Below are 26,930 nucleotides of genomic sequence, written 5' to 3'. Positions count from 1 at the left end.
AGTAAGCAAAAAAAATCACCTATTTACACTGCTGTTTGAAAAAGTCATTTAAAAAAAAAGAGAAAATAAAGACAATTTCCTTCATCAAAATAAGAACTAGACCTTTAAAAAGGGCAAATTTAACACAATTCAAATGAAATTCCCATCTGCCCCATAACCCAGAAGAAGCCTTCTTTCTTCCAGTAAGCAGCTATAGTATGAGCATAGGCACTCAYCTCATAAGCCCGAGAGGGCAAATCATCTTCCATCATACACTTAATCTTCTGAAATTGATGATATAATGGCTTTGAAGCATGACAGTGGACCATAATATCATATTTTTCTACTGCAGTAACAATGATTTTTAATTACATTAAACGCCCAAGTTATACTGGATAAAATACTGAAGAAGCAAATATTTCAGTGAAGAACTCCCCCACCTAATTTAAGCAACTGATTGTTCTTTACCACAGCACCTTATGAAACTGTCCTCTAAGTAYGATAGCTCTGATATTGCATTGATACCAAGATGATTTTGACACTGACTTCTGGAAAAACAGAACTTAAGTGTAYCGTCATCATGCATCCTGTATGTATATATTGTCATTCTGAAGAYAAAGTAAAACCGTAAGTCAAATGCAATTATCAAGATTATTTTTATTTTATTAAACTTCTGTACTATTTTTCACTCATAGTATTTAAATCATTTTGCAAACATACAAGTCATCACCTTCTTTTGCAGGTGAAAACACTACTACAAAGACAGGAATAATTAATCCCAAACTTTCACAGGAGATCAGTAGCACAGGCCTTCTAAATGTCAGTCATTGATTTCTAGGGGTAGAACAACTCAATATTAATGTTAATTTATTTTTCATTGATACTTGAATTGCACACACAAAATTGGAAGTTCAGGGAAATATATGAGGCCAACAAGCACATGTACGTCCAAATAGTCAACAGTGCCTGCAAATGTCAGTTAAGGTGCAAATGGGATAGTCTGAACAGATATATATAACTTAATGATTAGCATAATAAGTAAATGTTTGATTTCCTATTTCAGTATGAAAAATTTTATTAGCATGAAAGCAGAACAATGATGGATTATAAGTGTCTCTAGAAGTAATATAAAAAAACACACTGTTCAAACATCCATTTCATGTAAGTGGTAATTCTTTCAATCTATTGCTGATGTATGTGTATTAATGTGTATACATTACATGATGTATGTATATTATATTCAATATCAGTAATAGGCATGAATTCAACAAGAACTTTGTGGCTATGTCATCAATCAAAATATGTGTCCATACCATGTGTAACTACCTTTTGAAACCACTATTATGTTTCAGACTTGTCTGGATTTATAATGTTTAATTTCCCTAAATTAATATAGTTTTTTGCTAGTGTGTTTCCATTAATTTATGAAATTGTACTTTCATAGATACCTTGAAATAGCTTGTGGAAATAAGAGCTTGCATGAATTTCTTTGCTTTTTAAGAGCTGATGGCTCATCTTTAATTATTTTTTCCCAATTATGTAAATACGTGAGTTATTTCTATGGCCCAGGATAGTAGGAATAACTAAAAAAAAATGTTAATGTAAATTATTATAATAACTCCTGACTGTCCTCAAAACAATTGTTAGTCTGTATAAGAAGGCCCACAGATAAATTTGGAAGTCCACRAATTAGACAGAATCTGCAGAAATTTTTTTAATTTCTGATGTTTCAAGTCCTCAAGTCTCTCGTATCTTTCTGTAATATTGTACTTATTTAGGGACAACACAAGAGGGGTTCAGTCACAGATAAATAAGTATATAAGTTCTTGCTGACAGCTTAAACACTATACATCACCAAAGATTTGAAGTCCTGAGTTGAAGGCCTGAGCATAGCAAAGAAGAGAAAAGAAGGAAGAAAATACAATAAAGMAACTAAAAAGCTGGGAAATTTTGTAAAAGAGAAAAAGAACAGAAATGATAAGGTGAATGTGATGAAAGATAGAAAGGCAGTACAAACTGGAGTTTGTGGGATATACTTGCATACTGTACCTTGTATTGTGTAGACCTGATGTTTCCACAGTCCTGTGTTATATTTTACCCCTTATTCTGTTCAAAGTGAGTATTTAATAAATCAGAAATGTCCTTAGTCAGATTTGGCCATTCTGCACTAACTCTCAAAGGCAGTTAATGAGTGTTGATAGTGAAGGGCAATGAAACAATTAGATACTTCTATTTAAATAATTCATTTGCATTCTGAAAAATTGTCTGTCATCAACTTTACAGTTTGCATCTAAATCACTTGTTCCAACTTGGGTGTACTACGTTTTTTATTTCCATTTTAGCTCAAGATGAAAGTCAAGAGACAACTGTTGTGATTTTGTGCTGTGAATTCGAAAATATGGTAGGAGTAGTAGACATGGGTATTGGGAGTTTTGTGTAGAGAGTGAGGGGGGAGGGGAGAGGGAAGAGGGAGAAGGTAGAGGGAAAAAGAGAAGCATTGCATGGAGAAAGGGAGAGTAGAAGTGATCCATTTTTCCCAGGAATGCAGTTATTTATTTTTGCCTCAGGATGAAAGGAAAAGAATCAATCATTCATTCAAAACCAATAGGTTCTACTGTTTCATTACTTCRGAAATATATAGCTATATTGAAATGAAAATACTAACAGAAGAACTGGTCAAGAAAAAATTTGCAGTGCTATTTCAAATAACAACAATGGAGGAGATAAGTAGAGCATACAATTTGGGAATATTTCTTGCAGGACTTCTTTCTTCAAATCCTTGACACTACCAATGTAAGGCAGCACTACAAAGTAGCAAATGGGGATTCCCTTTGCCTGTTTGCACAGGAAGCACTTTTGCGACTTGTAAGGAAAGAGAGAAGTACAGAAGAAATATGCTGYGCTTCAACAGTCACCAACCAGCCTAACGGAGGCTGTTAATACTGGTGTGAGTAAGGATAGAAGCAGTTCTCATAAGTGTGGGGATTGAACAGAGACTGAGGAATGGCAAGAAAACAGAAAAATTCCTTAGAGGTAGATTGAGTCTGACTCACACAATGCTGCAGTCTTCTCTCTGCTGTTTTTTCTCATCTAGATTTTGGTGTCATTCAAATAAGTACACTAAACTGGCTGGCAAGTGTGTAAAACTCTGAGACTGTATATTGTRTTTTGATTTATCACTTGTACTTTCTAAATATTTTTTACCCTGGATTCTTTGGATCTTGATGGCAGCTACAGGTCAGATATTGAGTGATGGCTATAATAATAATTTGTGTAACTGTATAAGCTCTGAAAAGAACTGGTGAGACATATTACTGCTGTCTGCTTGTTTTTGCTTATTACACTTTTTTTACATGCCCTGATGCATCAACAATTAAATTACATATTTTAGTCCATTCTGGCTAAGGATGTAACTTATCTTTTGGATAAAATTTATAACATTCTGTAATGTGGAAAATGCAGCCAGATGGATTTTTCTTTGTGTATAATGGACTGAAGAGATTCAGCTTCTTTCTTTCTTTTTTAACTCCTCCTTCATTCCTTTTGAAGTGGACAGGAACAGTTTGTGAGTGTTTCCCAGTTGTATTCTTCAGGAAGATGACTGAATTTAGCAAATAGGATGAAGTAGGTAAGGTTCTTTGTGTAATAGCAAGTTTTCTCAAACCATGCCAAATGCAAGGTAATGAAGCTGTAAAGACCTAATTCAACAAATTCCTGAGCATTAACCTTCTGACTGTCAGCACATCCCACTGAAACTCACAGAAGTTGTAGGTAGATGGCATTGTTGAAGATTGGGGCCTCTTGATACCATATAGAAATGAAACCTTAGAAAATACAGCTAGGAAGAGAATGGCTCATTGATTTATTTAGTTGATTATTTATTCTAATTTTTCTTGAACAGTTTTCACTTTTCAACTTTTAAACTTTCCTCGTATTAAACAGATAAGCTTCAGAGGAGTGATGAAACATGGGAGGATATTATAGCATGTGATGAAGGAGGACATAGAATCACTGAATGACAGAAGATCCAGGAATACAATGCTGCACATGATTCAGAGGAGAGGTGAATAACACAAAACTTCCTAAGTTTATGTCAGCAAGAAACCTATCTAAAGAATTTAATCTTTGTTTTAGGTCAATGGTGTTAATAACAAACTAAACAACATGATATCCTTTTACCATCAGAAGAAAATAAAATCAAAACATTGCTAGAAAAACAGCATTTTGTCCAATATTACTGGTGCAGAAATGACAGATGGATCTCCTACTGGGGGAAACCAGAACCTATTTTACTGTGGAGGGACAAGGGTGTATGTGTTTGGTCCTGCAACTAGTAAAGTTTTATAGCTTCCCAGCTGGCTCTGGTTYATGTCTGGCTGTGTTGGAACCTGGGTAGAACATTCTCAACTCCATATACATCCACCAGCATTGACATGGAGCAGATACTATTCCTTGTGCCAAGCACTTTTATTAACACTTTTACATTAAATGTTTCATATAGGCTTATAGGAAACTTGAAAAGTAGCTAATAGGTTAAGCAGCATGGCCTAGTGTTTTCAGTGGGAGCTTAACATGCATTGAGCTTGGTCCAGTTTCATGTCTTATTTGCTGTGTGACTTTCATCATAAAACTCTGTGACTCAACTTACTCTTATATAAAATGGTGATGATTAGCCTTGTCTTTCTGATATTAGAAAAAAGTTTTTCTTATACATACAACTATTACCATTAATTGTTCTAAAATAATGAGTCCACCAGAAAGCTAGTATCAATCATCTCATTTGTTCCTAAGCTCCAATGTGGTAGATAGATTGTCCATTACCATGCTCCACAGAGATTTGTGGGGAGTTTTGCTCAGATGTAGTCTTCAAAGCAGCTAATAAATTTAATCATTTCTTTATCATGTGGCAGCTTAATGTTGTGAAACTCAAGGATTCTCAGAAGCTTCCTTCTCCTCTCATCTGAAAGAAAGTGTTCATAAATAAGTCTATTTGGGAAATGATTTACTAACAAACTGTAGTACAACTGCAAATTATTTAGATAATGAGGATGCCTAGGGTCAGATGCCAAAGTAAGTATGATGAAAGAAAAAGTTGCTTTGTAAGACTAAATGCTTCTTCTATTATATAGTTTAGACAAATATTTTCGAAGAGCTTATTCTGCTTGAGAAACAAGCCCAGAGTCAATGGATGTTAAAATTCTACTCTTTAGCTCTGGTGAATAGATTTTAATGGTTGAATTTTAGCTCTGGAAGAAGGCAGCTGTTTCTTCTAAAATAGATGCATCAGATTTGTTTAGTAAAACATGATTTCAAAAAGTCATAAAATCATAGAATCAGTAAGATTGGAAGGGACCTCTGCAGATCATCTAGTCCAACCTTCCTGCTCAAGCAGGGTCACCTAGAACGTGTTAGACAGGGTTGCGTCCAGGCAGGCTTTGAATATCTCCAGAAAAGGAGACTCCACAGCCTCTCTGGGCAATCTGTTCCAGTGCTCCGCCACTCTCACAGTGAAGAAATTCCCCGTCACGTTCAGGTGGAACTTCCTGTGCTTCAATTTCTGCCCATTGCCTCTTGTCCTATCACACGGGACAATTGAAAAGAGTTTGTCACCATCCCATTGACATCCTCCCTTCAGGTATTTTAAACACATTGATAAGATCCCCTCTCAGTCTTCTCTTCCCCAGGCTAAACAGGCCCAGCTCTCGCAGTCGTTCCTCATAGGGCAGATGCTCCAGTCCTCTGATCATCTTCATAGCCCTAAGCGCTCCAGTAGYTCCRTGTCTCTCTCTGTACTGGGGAGCCCAGAACTGGACAYATTACTCAAGATGAGGCCTCCCCAGGGCTGAGTAGAGGGGCAGGGTCACCTCCCTCGACCTGCTGGCAATACTCTTCCTAATGCAGCCCAGGAKACCATCGGTCTTCTTGGCCACAAGGGCACATTGCTGGCTCATGGTCAATCTGCCATCGACCAACACCCCCAGGTCCTTCTCTGCAGAGCTGAAGTCTGATGATCTATTATAGAAAAAATGAATTTGTCTTCCAATTGCCTTTTCTATCACTGTTATTTAATAGTGTTATCATTATTCAGTGTGCAAGAATATCAGACTTCTGATTAGCATGCTATGATTTTGATAGCATATACATAGCATTTGCCCTGTTGCTGTCATATACTCTGTATACAAAGCATAAGCATGTATATAAAGCATATATATAAAGCATGATCATTCAAATACAAATTATAGCTTGTATAAGATACTTGTATTCCAGTAGCTCAGTTATTGTTAAAATATACTATGCTATTTTTATTAAAGATGAGTAATGTTGTGTCATTTGCTTTTCTGAGGGAAGAATTTTTATTGCTTGAGAATAAGAGGTAGGAGCCGTAGAATCAGCACCTGAACTCTAGCAAATTAATCTAGATTCAGTTAGTACTACCAAAAAAGGGACAAAACCAGGACTATCAYCTCTTATCATCTCTGGTATTTCTAGCTTCCTACGGGGCTATGTGTGGCAGATCTAACTTTTCACATAAGAAACATCTGGGATAAGTATTTGAGCAGTGTACATAACACGCTAAAGGGCTTAACTAGGTATCTTGATGAAATCCACATTAAAATGCTATTATAGCCCACACGCTGTATCTCCATCAAATAATCTATTATGAATCTGATTTAGGAGATTTGCTGTGTAAAAGTGTTTTGGGGTGTATTCAGCCTTTATATTGATCCCACCAAGAGTAAAAAATAAAKGATCTAAATGATCTAATGATCTAAATTCTCTTATTTAATTACCAAGTCACTTGTATATTTAATCATGATGAGTGTCACTTTTTTTTGTCTACACTGATTACAGTGATGTAGTGTTGATAGTGTTCATTAAAACTAGCAGGTCTATTTTTCTTATAATTAAAAAAGAWATTGTCATGAAGAGTAGTCAATTCAACATTCAGTACTGAGCAATTCTTCATTGAAAGACCTTATGATTGCTTTCCTTTTTAATCTTATCTAATGTTGGGCTCAAATTTTGGGTCACCTAGGAAAGCAGATGATAATGACCAGGACACATGCATTTGTCTGTTTTATTTCCAAAGTTCTTACTGTGACATTTGATCATATATTTCTTCTATTAGCACTTTCAGAATTAATTTGAATCAGGAATGTGAATACCTGAAGTACTGGAATGTTTGTGAATTGACCAAATTTTCCTCGACTTAGTGACAAGATTGGGCTTGTTTTTGATGTGCTCTACTGAATTTTCTTTTTGTAAAACTTTTCCCGTATCTCTCTCTAGAATCTGCCAAGATTATCTGAACAGCAGAAAGGAGCCAAGTAAAAGAAACGGACACAAGCCATCCAGGTCCAGAGATGTTTTACACGACACTTCAAAATTAAGCAACTCAAATGGAGTTTAAATTTACGTTATATTTAATAACACACACATTGCATATTAATTAAAAAGCAATGAATCATTTACCAGCACATTTAGTGAGATGTAACAACTGCCACGTATAAAATATGCAGACATTATTATTACATTGTCCTTAAACTCCAGTAAATCTGCTTGAATAATTATTAGTTCTTCAGCAATATACAGTAGCTAATGTATCTCTACATCAATTCAGTGATGCAACTATTATATATTGGTACTAAATAATTTCCTAGAGCCAGTGTTCCCGTCTATCTTCATAATTACTGAGAGTATCACAAGGTTGCGGCTTCCTGCTATTATGAAATTTCTTTACACTTCCCCAGAAACAAATAGTAAATGAAAAGGACATTAATAAAATTCTAAAACTTACTTTGAAAGATGCTTGTTTTGATCTCACCTCATAAGACTGAATAACTGGTGTAATTTCAGTGTATTGATTTTTTTCTCTTCTTATGATTATGGTAATTATTAGCATTAGTAAGGGTTATATTTTCAAAACCATAAATTATACCAGAGTGAAGGTGACATAGATTTAGAATAACACCTTTAAACTTTGTACAAAACTGTCTTGTRTTATTGCTTGTCTAAAAGTAGCAATTGAATGATTTCTTTCAGCTCCTCTCTGCCTTTGATTTCTATTGAGTGAGGCCTAGGCAGAGAGCTGACACAGAGAAAGTGACATCTTCATTGATGGCTATTTCCCATTTCATAAGGATAGGTGACTGTCACATGGCCATAACGTAAATACCTTTTTTGCCAAGTAAAAAWCAGATTTTAAAAATCAATCTTCTATCAAATAGTCCTGGCTTGAATTTGGGGGCTGTCAGTTATGCACCACTTAACAATAATTGCTGTTGCAGTTAAAAGATCGCTTTATGCAAACCCTTATCCGAGAGTAACAAGACATCCTTTATATCTCATAAGATACAGAATTTTGCAGTACACTGAAACTACTTCAGCAGTTCTACATATTTCATAAAATACATTTTATTTGTGATTTTGTATAACAGATCTTTATCTGTGCCTGATCTGTAAGTGACATCAGCTGTTATGTATGATGTTTAATAAACCCCATTCATGTGACAGCCTGCACCAGGAATTAACAAACAGGTTTCAAAACTAAATACATTCTATTTTGTGCCATGAAACCATGTTACAAAGTCTGGACTTTACATATAAATGCATTTAGTGCTTTTTCTAGCTAAAAAATGCTCCATGCTAATTTATGTACTATATGGACTAAATACACTCTCCTATCTCTCTTTCCAGGGTGCCCTGAATTGAAAATATTGATAAAGCTGTTGCCTTTCAAAATACTTCATTTATCTCTAATTTGAATTATGTATTGACTTTGAACTCAGGGAGAGTTTTGGGAGCCAGGGGAATCTCTGCATTAGTGATCTGGCCTGGGCCTGAGGCCAAACCTCCTGTACAATCACTCCTTAAATCTCACTGACAGAACATTTTCCAAGGTCATGAAGCCTCCTCTTCCTGCAGGGCCAGAGCTCTTTCATGCTCTCCAAGGGAACCTGAGGCCCCAAATACAACTCAATTTAGGCTTAAAGAGTGGAAAGAAAGGGACCTAAGACCCAAGTTACCTATTACTCAAAATATTTGGATAATTTCTCTCTTTAGGGTGTTGCTTTTTAATTTAGGATTGAAATACTAAATCACCTCTGATTTCTGGGTATGAATGGGAAGGCTTAAAGGTTTCTTGGTGATGTAGGAGTCTTTCAGCAGAACCGTCTCAGCTGGGCCACCCTCAGCCAAGCAACTATTTGATATTTTAACAATCAATTCTTAGTCGGGCTCAGAGACATCGCTACAAGGTGTGAAAAAGCAACTGAATGCATTTACTCTCAAAACTCTCTAAAGAAGAGGCGAATGGTTAAAAGACTTTTCTTTATCTGTAGGCTGGAGATCTGTAGAGGAAAAATGGGATAGGCTAGATTTTAGGTATTATCTTGCTGTTCTAGACTTATAGTGTAATTTAATGATTAGACCATTTAGCACCCACAAAGCTGTATAAATGTTTGGGGAGTTCAATAGCTAGTTTACTCTATTACTTAACCAGGGACCTGGAAAATGATCTCATCTTGAATGATGAAAATAAATCAAACTTTCTTTCAGTAGTTTAAATACTGGTACTTTTCATGCTCTTTTCAGATTGAACTTTCTTACTTGTAGTAAGCTATTTATAAATGGACTCTTTAGCTGCCTTATGTAGTTAGGTGTGCTCTGGTTTGTCATCCTTTCAATTATTCAGTGTTTTTAAAACTTGTCACCTTAATTTTCCCAGAATATCACTGGAAGGAAAGGAAGAAGTCGTTTTCCTATCTGTGGCCTCACTTTTGAGGAATGCCGGATACGAAAGCTAAACACTCTAATTGGCTGGAATGGAAACATGTCTTGCCCTTACATCAGAGAGAGTTACTGATCCCATCTTAGTAGAGAAGCAATATCTTATTTTTCCCATTTCACAGATGAGAAACTGAGAGACAGAGGAGAAAAAGGTTTGAACGACTTGCAACAGAACAGTATCCCTGGAGGTCCAGTTGTTGTTGGCCAAACATTTCTTATTTATTTGCTAATTTTTCTTTGTGCCCAGAGCTGTATGCCAGATTATAACTGTGTTGTGCAGTTCAATTAATATCAACGTATTAGACTAAAACTTTGAGGCAAAAGAAAACAAGAGATTTCCTGCTAGCAGCAAATCAGAGGAGAAAAAAAGGCCAGGAGGCCAAATTCTTGTCTAATTTATATCCTGTCCAACATCACAGAGTTCAGCGTCGCTGTTTGATTAATGATTTCTATAGTTAATGGAGCTGTACTTCTGTAACGAAGGGAAAAAATACAGTCCATTGACTTTATGGAGTGACACTGATCATATATTAGTGCAAGTTTAGAGCCTTATCTTTTGCAGGCTGACCAAGATTCAAGACTATCTGCTGATTTGTCATAATATTTCAGTATAAAACAAGACAAAACAAAAGGCTATGTAAACCAATGCTTATCTTCAACAGTGGCCAGTGCCAGATTATCAAAGAAAGAAGCTCATGAAATTTAGCTAATTTTTCCACACTGTTACAACAGGTTAGAATGAAATTTCCTTTCAATTGCAGCTATATGATTAGTGTTTATGCCTGGATCTATGAAGCTGTTCATGTCTTAAAGATTTTTATTATAACTAATACCACAGTTCACATTCATGCTCTTCTTCATGTATATATTTCATGTCCTTTTATTTTGCACAAAGTAGAAACAAAGCATGAGCATTTGATTGAAGCACACAAATCCCAAGAAATCTGGAGACAAGGAGATATTTTAATTAGAGGTGGCTGAGCTGCTCTCAGTCTTTCTGTCCCACCAGGAATGACCTTTCAATTTACAACTTTCTGTTGGCCTTTTCAGCTTGGGAAGCCATTATACCTGATCTGCTCTCTCTCAGCTTCACAGGCAAACAGTTGCTATATAAATTGTCTGAAGGAAGCTAGTATTTTATCACTTTATGGCATGGACTTGATAACTGTGACTTACTTGGCACAGCAGAGGGRCTAGCAGACACAGTCTCAAAGCCAGGTTAGATCATGTTTCAATATGATAACACTAAAACACAACAATATGTAAATTAGATTTTTTTTCCAGGATTGTGGTAACAGAGTTTCTATATACTRTTATCAAAAATGCCATCCTCTAAAGGAGATGACTAGAATTTGAAACCAGGAAGAAAACAAGTTCTTCTATTTCTCTGTATTGCCTAATCCATCTTCCCAAAATATATTCACCTCAAGTGTACCTGAATGTTAAAAAATAATAATGATAACTGTAAGTGAATGTAAATCATGAGTTTCCTTTTTAAAAAATTTGAGAAAAAAGTTCCCAAAATGWCTTGAATGTTATTCTCCAGTATGGATGCAAGACTGACTTCCCTTCCTTTCCTGAAGAGCCAGCTAACATGTCCTTTAAATACTCTTTACACCTGTACGCAAAGATGTGAAGGGAAACATTTTTATTGAGCACTTGTTAAGTATGTTTGATTGTTTGCATATATTATAGTTAGTATGGATTATCCTGAAAGCAGGAACTTACCTTTCTCCAAAACTGGAAGATATTTAGGCAAAAATATCAGTTATAAACTCTCCTTTAGCAGAAGGATTTTCTTTTTAGCCTGTCTTTTGAAGAAAGCCATGCTTTTAGATTGTTCTGTTGCAAGCTGGTTTGTCAGGAGCGTAGAAGTTGAGGATGTTAGATTCCTAGAACTTGTTTGAAAATTAAGAGCTATATCGAAATAGCTCAGCTAGAAGAGTGTTAGACTGACRATCTAAAGGTCTCTCGTTCAACCCGGGGCTTCAGCAAGGGGGATCCTTGTTGCTGCAACCCTGTCTAACATGCTCTAGGTGACCCTGCTTGAGCAGGGGAGTTGGACTAGATGATCTSCAGAGGTCCCTTTCAACCTTATCGATTCTATGATTCTATGAATGGACATGATCTGAAGATAAAMTGAGTAAAATATTGATTAGTTTACTCTGCCTATCTTGAGTGTTTTGAGGAGTGTATTTACCCTATATACTTTATTTCCTGTGGGATATGCCCATGATAGAAATATGAAGTAAAAGTAGGGGGGCAACTTCCTTGTGTAGACATTGTAGAGAGGTGCTTCAAACAATAACTCAGAATGAGCTGTTGTGTTAAAATTAGAGCCTAGAGAGTAGTTGCACAAACAAAGACAATACAAATAATTTCTGTGGTGACTATTAGTCATCTTTGCTTCTTAGATTTTCATGATGAGGACCTACAAACACAAGTGTCTAATGCTCTTTACTCACATTTTCAGGACATGGTCTTGTGTTAAATGAATGTTCCTCAAACCAGCACTTTTTTGAACTAAAATGACCTGAGCTGCTTAAAGGGAAACAATCTCTCGCATGCCAACAATGCAGATGGTCTATTCCTAGATCTCTCACTTGTCAAGCCTCCAGCAAAGAAGATCTAGGGCTTACAGTGCAGAGAGTTATCCTGTTGTACCTTTTGACCAGTTTTGTTATATTGTTGAAAAATAATTATGTCTGAGGGAATTCATTTTTTAAGCAAACGTGCTTTCTTAGTTCCCCAAATTTTCTTTTGTATTCTTATTTGCTTTGAAATGGACAATTTTATTTTCAAATAGGTACTTATCGCTATTGACATTTTTCCAAATATCACAGAATCACAGAATGGGTAGGATTGGAAGGGACCTCTAGAGATCATCTAGTCCAATCCCCTTCCTGTGTATAAAACCAAATATTTCTACAGTCTGTATAGAACAAAATATTCTCCACTTATCAAACCAAAGAATCTGATAGGATCAGGTCTCATCTTAAGATGTAATGCATAAATGTTATGTAATAGCTGGGGTACATATTTTTGAGGGAAAATGCTTGAAAGTACAAGTCATGTTAGCATTCTGTTTTCACGTTCTTGAAAAGACATATATGCTATTGATCTTATGAATGTTTGTATAGCTATGCAAATCCCAAGTGCAACCTAGCACTAAGGATAAGTTTAATATACCRCTGAAATAAGCAAGACAGCTCAAACTTAGATTTAAGCACCTGTTGAGGTTTATTGCCAGATCAGGTTTTAAATAGTGTGTGAATGGAAAGAGCATTCACCTCTCATTTAGATAGCATATCACACTAATAGCAAAGACTGTTAGCACGAGAGAGAGTAATTTTCAGCTAGTTTTCCCATGTTCAATCAAATATTTTTCTGGCTTAACTGATGCAGGTAACACTGAAATTGTACCTAAAAAAGAATTTGACATACAGTTAGTATAATTTCCAAATTTTTATGAATATTTATTATTTAGATTTTTTTTTATTTTTGATCAATTTTTTTTTAGTTTGTTCATGGATGAATTCTATTTTTCTAGGAAGTACCTGTGGTACCTATACTCAATAGACACTTTAATGATTTGTATACCATGCAAGTTAAAATCCACTGCTTAGTTAATCATGACTAGAATTCCTCTGTTACAAGCCCTTCATCACAAGAATGAGATATAACAATGACTCTTTTAGCTATGTCCAGGACATTTTTTTTTACAGCATTTAAATATGTGAATATTTTTAGAAGTRCTTTTGAAAGCTATTCTTGAAAGAAATGCCTTCTTAAAATGCAGTCAACACYGTGTGTGTAAGAAGCATTTACAAAAGTATCTTAAACGGCTGTTCAAGTAAGTGTACATATAAATGAAAAMATATCTACCCATCTATAGATATTAATAACTATTTTATTGTTACTCATATGCTCATTTTCTATTTTATGCAATTATGACTGAAATTTAATGAATTCAGTCAGACTGGACAAAATTATACCCTAGAAAAGACAATGAGAAAAATGAAATTTCAAATCTCTGCTACCTAGTATTAATAATGAACAGTAACCTAAGGTATATTTTGGGAGGTATAAACTCTTCTTTGGCCTTCTTAAATGGCTGATCACTAGTATACAGTTTGGTGTCARCTTTCAGCTTTGACTTTCCAAGTGTCTATTCATGTGTACTTATGAATACTTATATACATATTTAACATGAGAAAGCGTATGTGTAAGAGTTGTTTTCTTAGACCATAAAACTCCTTAGTTTTTCTTTTTCTTTCTTTTTCTTCTTCTTCTTTTTTTTTTTTTTTTTTTTTTTTTTTTTTTTTTTTTTTTTTCTTTTTTTTTTTTTTTTTTTTTTTTTTTTTTTTTGTTTTGTTAATGACACATTGATTTGCTAGCATGTGTTTTCATGTGCAGGTAAATGAATAAATGAAGTTTTGTACACACTCATGTGGAAGCCAAAGAAAGACCTGACTAAAYATTTACCTTTGCCACGTTATGTAATAATGTTTTTGCAGTTAACAGTTGTTGTGCAGGTATTGAATGAAATAAAATAAGAACCAGTAGATAAAAAAGTGAAAGAGAGAGGGAAAAAAAGCAATGGAGAAAAGATTTCGTCAGTAGAAATTTGGAAAATGGACGAAAGTGTTAGAGAGGCAGGGAAATAGAGGAACGTAATTCCAGATGTCAGAAACAGTAAGGGAGAAGGTTCTTACAAATGATGGCAACCAGACCACGTGAGAGCAAATGCTGGAAGTTAGAAATGCGTACGGGGAGAGTACACTACAGATGATTACTAAAGTTTTCACAGTCGCAATCTCTCACTTTATAACTTCTTCCTATGCAGTATCCATATGACTGAGGAGAGCACTTCCCCGGGTGCAGGAACTGAGACATCCAATTTGCAAAGCAGTTGTCTTGTCTTACATGTCTCTTCTTTGCCTGCTCCTGTAAGGGGTTGATAATTCACAGTTTAAAAGGTGTAAGTGTGGAATTTAGCTCTCCTGTGTGGCCTTGAAAAGTTTCTTGAGCCTAGGTCTAAGAAAAAACCTGGGTAAGTTTTGAGACCGAATTGCAGAATCATAATTTTTAAAATATCTGCTCATAGATTGTCTAATTGGAYAGTTATATAAAATTAGTTGACTCCTCAGTTGCTCCTCAGGTAGAGAATATGCAGGCTAGCTCCTTCTGTGATTTATGACAGTGAAGTGTCAGTGCTGTCTGCATGGGATTTCAGATACTGAGGACTAGGCTATGTTTCCTTAATTCCCCTTTAGGCTGCTACCTACTCGTGTGTTATTTATTTGTTTATTTATTTCTTGCAATCCCCACAGTGAGAATTTAAACTCTGACTACAACTGTACTTAAGAAATTTCTACGAATTCTATAGCTAATAATAATAATTCTAATTATTTAGGCATTTTTTGTGGATCTGGATCTTAGGCTCCCTGTGCCTCCATTCCCTCCTGTAAAATGAAGACAATTTTTTTTTAACTTCATAAATGAATCTATCCCTGTAATAAAAGTGATCTATTCTGGAAAATCAATCCATTCCTTCCCTGAAGCATTCAGAAAATAAAAATAAAAATAAATAAAAATAAAAATGGGTTTTTGATTGGTCTTTGTATACTATCAAGAAATAAAAAGTCAAGTATAATATTCTGTAGACAAATAATCTATGCARTGTCACTTACTGCTAAGTTATAGCCAATGCACTGTGTAACTGCTAGTCTTTAAAAGTTTCACCTGATAGAGCTTGTTAACCATTTCCACTGGAGAAACTTYTACAGACTAATCAGAACGGTCAGAGATGYTTTGGGAGGTCCATTGGGAATGCCTGCATTAATGGGGTGATCTTTCCAGTTAGGCTCTGAGWTACTAACTGGAGAGGCACACCTGAACTGTGATGGTACCCATTGCATTCAGTGTGTGTTTTAGAAGACTTCAAATTTCAGGTCTTGAAATTGGCAGGCTTAGCTAAAATAAATATACTGAATAAGACCAAGGACATATGAATACATATATATTTTAAACAATCTTTACTCTCTTCCTCTCAGCATTCAGGGCCCTACAGTATGATTTACTGTGGGAGAGAACAGTGSCTAAATGAATACTAATGTCTGATAATGTTCTGTTGATTATAAATGGAGTTTGTGGAATTAAAATTGGTGACACTAAGCATGGTAAAAATTAGATACTGCTAATTATATTTCAATAAATTAAGTTTATAGTCTTGTAAATAGCCTTTTACTAAAGCAGACGAGCATCAGAACCATTACGTGTAGGACCAGATCATTATAAATCAAAAAAGCCAAAACCTGTAGAGAGAGAGAAATCTTGAGGTATTTCTACACAGTTCTCTTCTGAAAGCATATCACAAATCTAGATGGAGTTGTATTAGATACCCTTTTGGATCAGTAATGAGCAGGGGAGCTAGTGATGAATCAGTCATAGATTCAGATTGTCCACAAATAATGAAAATTACCTGCTGTTCCTGAAACTCTGCTTACTGTACATCAAAAATGTACTGCTGGAGCAGAGAAGAAATGATTTGAATGTATCAGTTGCTAATGGTAAATTATGCTCTGAAAATGACTTGGTAAAAAGAAAAATGTAGAAGAACGTGATTCATAAAACATTCAGGACATGTCTGGTGCCAGCATGAGCCATCATTCTTTGGTTGTTTGTATATGTTTTATAGCACCTCCAGTGAATCTTGGTTGCTGGGATGTTTCTCAAGGTTGAAGATCTCTGTCATTTACTTATCAAGCTTTCGGGAAAGAGGAGGASTGGAAAAATCCAGACTACAGATTCAATATTCAGTATCAGAATACAGATACAAATCACATGTGCATGTGATTTGAGCACAACTGATCAGCTGTTTTGAAGTGTGATTTTATACCATCAGTGTGATGCTCTCTGTGTCATAAAACTTGCTTATGCCTCACTTATTCACCCTAAAAGTTAGAGAAAGGCTGAAGCTTGCGAATCACAGACACAATGGACATTATGAGCCAAGGACATATAAGAGTTTGAAAGTTACTATGTTAGAAAATCTATGTTTGCTGTCAGTGACTTTRTGATTCTTATGTGCGGGTAGGAGCAATAGAGAACAGTCAAATTGTCTCCACAGACATGAATAAAGCAAGCACAGAGTTCACAAGTGAAGCTGTGCCTGCTGGGTGCATGCATATATTTACTCAACTAGGATTCCAGATCCCTGGCTAATTAGCTCTAAATCATTAAGTTGCTTGATACAATTTTGCATTCTTATACCTGCCTTGTTATTTCAAGCTATTTTTCAACATAAGCATTCTTATTGGATTGAGTCTGAAGATCCTTGTGATGCATGGAGAGTTAAAGGCCTTTCAATTTCCCATTTATTGTATGACATAGCTTTTAAATTCAGCATATATTTGGCTGTGCTTAYATTTAAGTTCTTAGAATTATTTTCCTCTCTCACTCATTAAAAGYTGTCAGCTGCATCACCAACTTCCCTCTAACACACATATCCAGGGCCAGCTGTCCCACCAACTAATATGGAGGCAGATAAAACAGTAAAATAGAACAGACATTTTTATGGGTGCTGAAATGTCAATAAGACATGAGGAAATGAAGATTTTTCTGTTTGTCTAGAATCAGACCTTTCTAATCAAACATCGTGGTCACATGCAAATGTGGGCAGCTTGCCGTCACTTTTATTTGCASTGTACAGACTATGGAAATGCTTTCTATACTGTAGAATGAACATGCTGTAGCTGGAAGATATGGTCAAAAATGGAGAACATGGTGGCTAAGCCTTTAATTCCAACTGATGGAAGGATGCAAGAAGGAGCAATAAGCCATACACGTCCACAAACCTGACTGCTTTCCAGTAGTTTTGTAGTTCCACAGTCAATCTGTAAACTTCTTTGGACTTTCAGTATATATATGATTTGAAAAACATTTATTTTACTGTGTAAGGCAAATAAATTTAGAAAGGACAAAATTACACAATGATCTTGTTGRGCTAAAACGCATCTTGATTTTGCTTCTATTAATAATCATCTGTCAGTGATTCTAAGTAAAAGAAATTTCAAATTGGGTGGTGCAAGTTGTAGGATTATGTTATAATTCAAGGGGATTCTAGCTAATACAAYTCTGACATTTAAGCTGCATAAAAATGGGGTACAATGAAAACTAAAATTCATTACCATATTTCTAGAATTGTTTTTCTAAGTTTCTAAGGTTAATGATTTTTGATTTGTCTTCTTAGCAGTGCACAACATGAACAGTGCAACATTAAAGATACTGGTAACAGAATGCTGAAAAAGAGACTATATGTACACATACTATTTTACTGATTTCCCACAAAGTAAATCTGATAAACAACATAAGTATAAAGATTTTTTGGATTGGATTTTTTTTTAAAGAGCATTCATGGATGTATACAATTACTTTTAACATTATCTTCACTTGATAACATCTTTCCATTTATAATTAAAATTAAAGTAAGTTAGAAAGGCAGGATACCAAATACTCAGACATAACTGGGTAAGCAGAAGGGCAAAGTTCCTCATTTTACTAAACTAAATTGTCTAATTTTGTCTCTAAACTTCCTTTTCACTTRAAGTCAAAACTGTCCTAGCATACTGCGTATTGCCTTTGAGGTCTCATTTCTGATGACCTATTGATCTCTGGTGGACGAAATCCCTTTTCATCTCTGAACCTTTTTCACCCATTTGATTGAGGTAATTGTCAGCCTTACCAAGGTCAAGGGCCTGCTGCTAGATAAAATCAGCATTTATATGAAATCCTTGGGAGGTCAACTATCTTCATCTCTCAACAAAGGGGAAATAAGTCAGAGAGTTTATTTATAGTYCTTTTCTCTTTCCTTTTGTTAGACAGTAAATGGGCCAGATCCTTAAAAGGATATTGTGTAATAAGCAGGGAGAACAGATGTCAAGCATGCAGCTTTTTAAGAGTTTGCAGATCTACTATGCTGTTTCAGGTCATTATAAAGATGATAGGAATGATTCATAGTGAAAAAATCAGATCTACTTTTCTATTCAAGTGTGAGGTTCTGTTGGTTTTGCCAGTTTTTAGCCTCTGAGAGCCTACAATGATATAAGAGGCTTRATTAGATAATCTAGACCCATATATTCTCACTCTGGATTTAGCCTAGAGTAACTTCAAGACTAGAGTCTCAACAGCAAYTTCAAGTTTCTTGAGGGAAGAGATGTGTAACAATAAACTATTGTTGTCTCATTTTAACTCAGAAGCACCTCTGACTTATCTAACTCATTTATTCACCTTTACTACATGGAGRTAAGAGGAGTTTAATTAGTTCTACATCTTTGTTACAAGATGTAGCCTTGAGTATCTTCAACACCCTTGTACAAACAGAATCAAAAAAATCATAGAACTGAAAAGTTGTGGAAAGCTGGCAGCAAAGTGCTGACCAATGTGTTCTTGAGAATGCTTTTCAAACTCAGAGCATACTGCTAGTTGGGCGTACATTTAATTTTCTTGTCATACCTTCCTATGATCTTCAGTACTGAACTTCTCGTGTATATTTAAGGAACAATTTTTCATATTCTTTGCAGGGCAGGATATAAATTGTAGGAGGCAAAGACACTTTCTCTCAGAGAATTGTTGTTATTTCACTGTACAAAGACTCACGAACAAAACTCTTATGAGTTTGTATTACAGGTAGATCTGTAATACTTTTCCAGACAGATAGTAGAATAAGCAGAGATAAGGCTTTACAATTAAAGATTTTGTTCCTTAGGTTTGGGAGACACACAGATACAAGTACAGACACAGACACAGAAACACACAGAGAGAAAGAGAGAGAGAGAGAGAGAGAGAGACTTTGAAAAAAAGACTGCGTATTTAGTGGTTTAAATGTAATACTAAATTTTCTTTTCTACCTAATATTCTACTTAAACTTCTAAAAATATCCTTAGACTGCATTAGCTTTGCATTTGTGTGCATGTCTGTAGAGATGTGTGCAGTGTTTGATTTTTGCTTAATTTTTTTTTATTACAGACATTCACTGAAAGATCATACAGACACAAGTAGCTAGATAAGTCCTAAGTCCTGTTCCATTCTATCTTTGTTTCCCAAAATTAATCTTGCTGTCTTACTAAGATGATAACTTACCTTCCTTTCTCTCATAAAAATGTCTTTGCCTGTATTAAAATAAATGTTGTTAAATTTGACCATTTAAGCATTTTTTTTAATAAATGCAAAATTATCTAAAAGTCTGGAATACAAAAATTCTTATTCACTTTAAAATAATGTCCATTATGTTCATTAGTAAAAAAAATACAAAAGAGTTTTCAAGTGCAGATAAAGCTTTGAGGTGCATATAATTTACTTCAACACAATTGTACTTTGTACTTATTTAGGTCATACTTATGATATATTGTGTCAGTCACGATAGATCACATTTGCAATACGTTTTATCAATCATGGCTTAATATATGACACTAAAGCATTAACTATCACTTATTAAAAGCCTATTACTAGCAAGGAGAATTTATTGCATTATGCAATATTTGCTGGTAGAGCTAATGCAGAGTTGACTTCTTATGGTTTCATATTAAAAAAGCAGATGTGGCAGCTGTAATGGAAAATATCAAACTGGAAAAGATTTTGAAGTACCCAACGGTGGCTTCTTAGATGTTGTTGTTTATTTATTTATTTATTTATTTATCAGCATCTCTACCCAGTAAATTTCATTTACTGCCTCTATTATTTTCACATCTTCTTACTGTTATCTGGTTGCTATTGATAATTAATCCAGATAACGACACTCCTGGATATGATGCCACATCTCTGGACACTGAAGTGTGTCCAACATGYCATTAAAATCCCATTAAAGCTTTATTTACTAGTCCCAAATTTAAAATAAACATTGATGGCACATATGAGAGAACACTGATTGCACTGACTTTCCAAAGCACCTTCCAAAAACCACAGCAGAAAGGACTTTAAAATGGCTAAAATTAGATGTTATTTTATTTATTTTTGTTGTGGGGCAAGTAGGAGTTCTTCTTTAGCTATCATGCTTTGAGTCTCAATTTTTAGTCTGCTGCCCAACAAAAGCAGAGCATATTTCAGACACACAAGAAGACACTTTTTTTCTCATGGAACTTGTGATATATTCCTCTACAGGTAATGGTGCAGTGCAGTAAACCAGGCCAGATTTCAGTTTTTGTAATTACAGTTTACCTGTATATATGTTATGTGAATTTCAATTCCTTTATTTATTCCAATAACCTGTTATCACAATCTCTTCTTCTTTCGCCTCTCCCACAATTTTATTTCTGGCTCTTACTTTTCAAAATCCTCCTCTTCTTTCAGCCTCCCGCTTCCACACAACGTGATGTTCCTTGTTCCTTACGCTTCACGCCTATAGGCAAGCTCATCCTTTGGTTAGGGACCTGGTTGTTCTTTCTGGCTCTTCCTGTCCCACATCTTCTAGTTCTTTCCATTGTTTAATGCTTTCTGGATTTACATCACCATTTTTAATAATCTAATTTCTGACCACTACCATTTTTTGTATCTTAGAATCAGCAAAGAATGGAATTGTGTTTTACCTTACGAGTTTTCTAGAGGAACATGAATTGGAGAAATCCTTAAGTCAGTGCAACTGTACATTCCTAAATAGCAGGTGACATGCAGTAAGGTGTTTTTAAATTTGCTCATAAATATWGATTCAAGCAGGCGGGGGATTGCAACTCAAAGGCCATTTGTAGGTGCTGTAAAACTTGGCAGGGACTTTGTTTTAATGGGAGAAATAGTATTGAGTATCAAAGGATCATTCATGATGACAATTATGTGCAAACATGTAGCATAGTGCTTACCTTCCAGGTATATAAAGGAATTTCCAAAAAAAAAAAAAAAAAAAATATTTGAACAGTAGTTATTATAAAGCAGACTATTAGACTTCTGTTTAGGCTTTGTTGTTAAATGTATTTCTGAGCAACAATAGGGTGTTAACTATATAAAAACATATATATAATCCATGTCAATTTTTTATTCCATTTTTTATTTCACACGTTCTTAATCACTAAAAGCACAGTAGTTCCTGTGAATGATCACGATCACTTCATATGTAATGAGTGATGGTTGTGTCTTTTAGTACAGATTAGCTTCATGTGCAAAAGAGGTCTTTTATTTTGGAGCTAATGAAAATGTTAAAGCCACCAAACTGTGATACCAGTAGGAAAGAAAAAACAACAATTTTCCATGTGTAGCTTTAGGAGGAAGTGACCTGATCACTGCCACTTTGAGGTTGCCCCCAAATACATGTGAACTTTTGGTTGCAGTGTTAAAGGAGATCTAGAAATCAGAGAAAATTTACAGGTAATTTTCTTAAAGATGAGATTATTATTTYGCTAAGAAGAAAGCAAACACCAGGGCATATAGTGATAGAATTAGAATACTTCTTCAAGCAGGAAGTAATAATATTGGAGGAAAATGTAAAAAAGAATAATTTATCTTGTCACTGGAACAWTTTCAAGGGAAACTTTGATCTTTGTATACATCTGTGAATCATAAGAAAGAGSGAATCTGGCGATAATTTGCTATATTTGTAAGTTCTTTAAACTTTCTAKTTTAATAGAAGAAGAAGAGGAGGAAGAGAGAGAGGAAAAAAAGCTTGAATCTGATTTACCAGAGTAGCAAACTAATTTCAAGCTTATGATGCAAGTCATATGCCTTTGAGACAAGTCATATGCCTATGAAGCAAGCTTCAATAAGCTATGGCTGCTATATAAGTTGTATACACAAATATTCCTACCTCTTATGGAGTTAACTTGGAAAAAATCAGCTGCATGCCATAGACTTTGTATTTTTACATTAGTAATAGATAACTAGAAGGACTGGTGATTACAGACTAATGTTTTAGGTCTGTGCTTGATCCTGCTATTAAATTTTGAATAGTATTGGTTATGGTATGGTAAAAATAACTGTCATTTTCTTTAATATTTTATCATCTAGTCACCTCACTTTGTCATGAAGGAAACACCTGCRTTATATTTAGCCACTTTGCATTTACCTTCGTAATTATAAGTCTCAAGCTAAAGGGAGTAAGTCTTTAAAGGCTAAATTTCCCTTATTTACTGGAGTTTTCTATGGGACATCCTAGGGTCCCGGTATTCTGGTTATTCAGATGAGATACACAATAAAACAAGTTTTTAACTCTAAGGTACATCTGCTGGGAAGGCAAATCCAAGGGATTTCTGTATCAGGTCTCATTCTACTAGATGCAGGCCAGACTTATATACTCTCACATGGAATGATCTTTGATATCATATCATATCATAACATAAGTTTAGCTGAAGTCAGCCATTTGCTCTACATAGTGCAGACGATAGCTCTGTTCAACAAGCAGCCCACACTATAACTGCTGGACAAACTGACAGTAGAGAAACATTAACTAATTCGACATGTAAGTTTCAATTTAGAGGAAAATAGGAATGTTTGAATTCTTATGGCAAGCTTTACTTCAATAGTTTTCATTTTATTGTATGTTTGGAGGCATTTGTACAGCAAACTCTCTTCTAACAAAACAAAACAAACAAACAAAAAAAAACCTGCTGATCTTTCCACAAACACAAATCAGAGTGAAAAATAGAGTGTTGCCCTGCATTACTATAGAAGGGCAGSAACAGATCAGATAAGATCAGCAAAAAAGCCTCATAAAGGGAGTTGATAGGAATTAAATTAGCTGAAGAACTTTTATTTTTATAAAATATTTCTCCTACTTTGCAGGTGTAATCAGGAATGGAATCTGAATTCTCTCTACAAGAATGATGGGATGTAATTGGAAAGAGGATAAAAAAAAAAAAAAAACTCATAGCCATCCATAAATGAGTCCATACAAATCAGGAAAAAAAATGTCTAAAATGTCTATAACAATGTGTTTCTATGATTTTCTCCCTGTACTATTTGTGTCAGCTGATACACCTACAAAATCTACAAGAAGCTTGTGCATAACACATTTAATATTCTGCTCTAAATGGTAAAGATATACTCCAATTTAAAATAGATTCTAATAATCATATGTCTATAATTCACTTCAGAGCCTCCTGTATTATTCTACAGTGAACCATTGAACCTATATGAATTATTGTACAAGACAGTATAAAGGGGAAAAAAAATCTCATATTTAAATCAAATTTCTAAGTGTAGTACAGAGATGGGTAAAAATAATATTTAGAAATAAAATATTATTTAATGGATTTATTTGTCACAAGCTAGTGATTACTACAAAATATTTTTATAAATATCCACTCAGATACTTAAATGAAGTCAGGTAGATTTTTTGTTTTTTTTTTCCCATTAACTTCCTAGACAATTAATTTATAGGGACAGTTTATGGAAACAAATGAAATGGAAGTGAATATTGAAGAAAAGGGATATTGAACTTCCAGAAATTGTGGGTGTATAAATACTAGTCAAAACTATCCAGTGGTACAAGATTTACTGACCAAGAATTATGTGGTGATTAATTTCAAATGAACACCTTTTGAATCAGAAGCTGCAATTACGTATTTGAGAAAATTATATTCTTCAGGACACATTTCAAACAGTAAGAAGCAATTTGCAGTACATATAAATTGCTGTGAAATATGTAAAGAGAGCTTGAGAACATTTTTGTACCGGGGATGATACAACTCTGGGGCACTTTCCTATTTGCCTGGCTGTGAGTTTACACGGTAATTCAGTGAAGATTCAAAGATACAGACAAGTCTAATTCAGGAGAAGGGTAAAAAAAGCCACAAGCCAATACGCAGCTTGTGTGCCTTGAAGCCTAAAGTGGTCTTTAACTTTGCCTTTCATCCCTGCTTCTCATACAAAAGGTTGCTGCAACTGCTGTACTCAGTTATTCATGTTCCCAGTCAAAAAAAAATCATTCAGCTGCATGTTTTTATAATTTCAGGGCTAGCAAATATCTGTTCCAGGCATATAGTTTTAAAAGTAAAAACAAAATTATCACTTCTCATTTGTTTAGAGAGATATCTACAATGTAATATTATATTCTAGAATGGAGATATAAAAAGGAAGTGAAGGGGGTTGTTCTAGATAAGACATGAAACAGCAGGGCATCTGTGCTTACTTAGTTACAGATATATACTTCAGGAGAAGAAAAGTATTAGTCGTGTGAAGCAAAAACTGCTCCATTTGGAGAGAAAAAAAGGTTTTTAAAGAAGGGCAACAACAACAAGACAATGACAATTAGAGGAGAATGGTATAATAAATAACTGATGGCAGAAGCAGCCMAGGAGGAGAAAGAAAAGACAAGAAGTATAGGGATCCTTCAAATAATATTTGGCCAATGATAACTAGCCACTTGCACTCCCTATCCCTATTCTTGATGCAATCTCCTTGCAAACGGCTTCATGGTCAAACCTTCTCAGGATCAGGTTGTCCTTGAAGTGTCTGTGTGGAGATAGATGCTATGGGCAAAATATAGGCAATATAAGACTGGAGAGCAATCATTTTTGGCTAATATACATAACAGATTACTGGGACTAACATCCAACTAAACTAAACATAATTCTCTTCCTCCTCTCCCAATGCAAATRCTGCTGAAAAACTGCCACCCAGGCAGATCTGTGCCCTCCTTGGCGTGGACYGGTCCTTTACCTTGTCGAGGTACGGTCTTCTGATTCTCATCTTTCCTAACTAGGTTTTACACCTTTTCAAATCAGTATTACTTTCTTACATTCTCAAGTTGTTAACTTTATTTCATTTTTCTCTCTCTGTTTTTACTTTTCTTTTCTTGTACGTCTCTTGCTTGCTTACTTGCTTGCAGCTCACCAAGGCTTGTGTCAGGAAGACTGAGGAGAAGCACAAAGCTGGGCCCCGGGTCACAAGCAGCTAATCTCCCAGACTGCGGGCTGYGGGCTGCAGTGTGAACCAGGCTGGAGCAGTTTTAATCATCCTGCCTAGATGCAGCGGTAGCTGGAGAGATCTAGCCCCCACAGGAGGGGGGCTTGTTGGCCTCTGAGGTAGCTGATGACAGTGTTTGAAAAAGGGCTTAGGAGGAAATAAACAGTATAAGTTTGCTTCCCACTGCTATTATAATCAGAAGACTAAAAATARCATTGATTCTAGAACAATCTGTTTAATTTGCCCATAAATTGATAGGTGACAGGAAAAATAAAGGATTCTAAGGAACACCAACAATTGGATTGTAACAAACATCTTATCAATTGTTTACAGCCCATTTTGTTTTCCCTTCTTTAGAGCAATAGAATGAAAATAAATATAGATTTTTTTCAGAACAAATTTGCATGAACACACAAAGGCCTGTTTATTCTTTTGAATGAAAACCGTGATGCAGAGAACAACAACATACTTTTTTTTCTTACATGAAGCCCCTTCAAGGCTGTGTCATTTCATTGCTTCAGAAAAGGGAGACTGGGTCCTAAAGAAACTTTAATTATTGCATTCATATTGAGCCAAATAAAATTCCTGGAATAGAATGTAAAGCTAAGGCTCAAACTGAATAAAAACTACAGAACTCTGTCCTGATATTCCTTCAGATAAATAAGTGTTGAGAATTTTTCACAATGGCAAATTAGCATGGAGGCCATTCATATTGTTTTGTTGATGTACTATTTTTGTAGAGCAAGATTTCCTGACATTAATCATGAATCTTGGCTTCTCCGGAGTTGCTAGGACACTTCGTACTTGAGTAACAAGGAAAAATTCATTGCAGTTTTTTTCTCTTTTACCATTTTGTCCTAAAGAAATTAAGGAGTATCTAATTGAGATTATGTCTGTGTTAAAGATTTGTCAATATTGGCAAAGGTCAAATGAGATCTTTTATTTTCAAGGCTTTCTGTCCTCAGCTTTGAGCTCCAGTTCCACGGGCCCCTGTGAGCACTGCCATGCCTGGGGCCTCCCCAACCCCATCTCTGGCCTCYGTCACAACCCAGCCCTGGATTGTCAGCTGCTGCCTCGCAATACTGCAGAGGTGCTGGCTCCAGCTTGCCGCAGCGCTGCCCATGGAAGTGCACAGCAGATCTGCAGCATCACTCTACAGCTTTCCCTTCATTATCAGTCTTCCTTCCAGCTAAACCAGGAACATTAGAACCAGGTTCTGATCTTAATTCACACAGATTTTAAGATCAGAATTGCCCTTATCAGAGCAGTTTCAT

The sequence above is a fragment of the Rhea americana genome, unplaced genomic scaffold, assembly GCF_003343005.1.
Source record: "Rhea americana isolate MKP2758 unplaced genomic scaffold, rheAme1 scaffold_5, whole genome shotgun sequence".
Classification (NCBI taxonomy): Eukaryota; Metazoa; Chordata; class Aves; order Rheiformes; family Rheidae; genus Rhea; species Rhea americana.
Note: the sequence above shows the minus strand (reverse complement) of the source record.